At 34.5% G+C, this 1,882-nt stretch overlaps 1 non-coding gene across 1 annotated transcript; it reads left to right on the forward strand.

Moving 5' to 3' along the window:
- Positions 1 to 392: 392 nt before the first annotated feature.
- LOC128284684 (small nucleolar RNA R71) lies at positions 393 to 499 on the forward strand. Its single transcript, XR_008275107.1, has one exon. It is a non-coding gene; the product is annotated as a small nucleolar RNA R71 (small nucleolar RNA).
- The last annotated feature ends 1,383 nt before the right edge of the window (positions 500 to 1,882 follow it).

The raw sequence follows: 1,882 nt of genomic DNA on the forward strand, positions 1-1,882 counted from the left end.
TAGAATTGTTACCCATATAGTTGACTTGTTCGTTCTCTGTACTAGGGTTATAGGATAGACATTCTGGATTGTTCATCTCTCCTCCATTTGTATCATACTGCATCACTGAATGTACCTGCATAGAACCATATAAACCATCAATCTTTTTATTCAAAAGTTTTACCTAATTCGATAACATGGCGATTGCATCTAGATTAAAAACACTGGCTACTTTTATGGGCTTCGTCCCCATGACTTGCCACTGATAATTATTTAGTGACATTTCCTCTGTAAATTCATAAGCTGCTTCAGGTGTTTTGCTATTTAGAGTACGACCGGTGGCTGCATCGATCAATTGCCTAGTAAAAGGATTCAAACCATTGTAGAAAGTTTGAACCTATGACCATAGAGGTAACCCATGGTGAGGGCACCTTCTCAATAAATCCTTATACCTCTCCCACGCATCATATAGGGTCTCTAAATCCATTTGCACGAAGGAAGAGATATCATTCCTCAACTTAGCTATCTTAGCCAGTGGAATATACTTCAATAAGAACTTTTAACTCATTTGATCCCATGTAGTGATAGAACCTCGTGTTAGGGAGTTCAACCACTTTTTAGCCTTATTTTTCAACGAGAAGGGAAACAACCATATACGAATGGCGTCGTCAGAAATGCCATTAATCTTGAAAGTGTCACAGAATTCCAAAAAGTTAGCTAAATGAGTATTTGGATCTTCATCTTATAAACCATCGAACTGAACAAATTGTTGAATTCGACTTCAGTTTGAAGTTATTCGCAGCAATAGCAGGTCTTACGATACTCGATTTAGCCTCAGTTAAAGAGAACTTGGCATAATCATACATAATACGAGGAGCAAGATTTGGATTTCAGGTTTCGCAGCCACCGCAGGAGGTAGCTAATTATTCTGATTATCAGCCATCTCTTTGATAATAATAGTAACGTCCTCTTGCTTTTCCACTATACTTTGTTGACTCTACCTTGCTTCTCTACGGTTTCTGCGAGTTGTGCTTTCAATTTCACTATCAAATACTAATGGTCTTCACGGGTTTCTTCTAGTTATAAACTAAAGGAACCTGTCAGAAACAAAAAAAAAAGAAAAATTAGAAAACAAAAAATAAAATGTAATAAAAAAATGGCTAAACTAATAAAAATTGAGTGTTCCTAATATTTTAGTCCCCGGCAACGGTGCCAAAAACTTAATGATCTCACGAACTAACTAAAATACGACAAAGGCAAGTGTACCTATCGAATGTTAGTATAGCTATGGTGAGTCGGGAATTTCGTATCCATGAGGACTAAAAGTACTAGTAATTACTATCTTTTTATTATCTAGCCTATAAATTGAAGGAATTGTTTTAAAATATAATTTTAACTAAACTAATTACTAAGCGACAGAGAGTGAATTGGGAAAATAATAGAAGAAAACTTATAAGAGAGACAATACCCAGGAAAGAATCCACCTAAACTTCACTTATGATTCTAAATCTGAATTAAACGATTTATTCATTTGACTTGATCCGTAGAAATCCCTGAATTATATTAATATCTCATTCGAGAGTAAAAATAACTGACTCTAGGTTGATTAATTAAAATCTCTTTCTAATTAAAACCCCTATCGTCACATTAATTCGATCTATGGATTCCCCTATTAGATTTGACTTTAATCTGGTAGATTTATGTCATCCTATTTCTAGGATTGCATGCGACTCCACTCAATTATGCCAGATCTACTCTTAAACAGGGACTTTGCTCCACTGAATAAGCACATCAATCATGAATTAGTAAGTAAACATAATTGAAATCAAGAACAAATATCTATCATGTAATTCAGAAAAATCAAATAATAAGATCTGTCATAGGTTTCATCTTCCTTAGGTAT

The sequence above is a fragment of the Gossypium arboreum genome, chromosome 11 (assembly GCF_025698485.1).
Source record: "Gossypium arboreum isolate Shixiya-1 chromosome 11, ASM2569848v2, whole genome shotgun sequence".
Classification (NCBI taxonomy): domain Eukaryota; kingdom Viridiplantae; phylum Streptophyta; class Magnoliopsida; order Malvales; family Malvaceae; genus Gossypium; species Gossypium arboreum.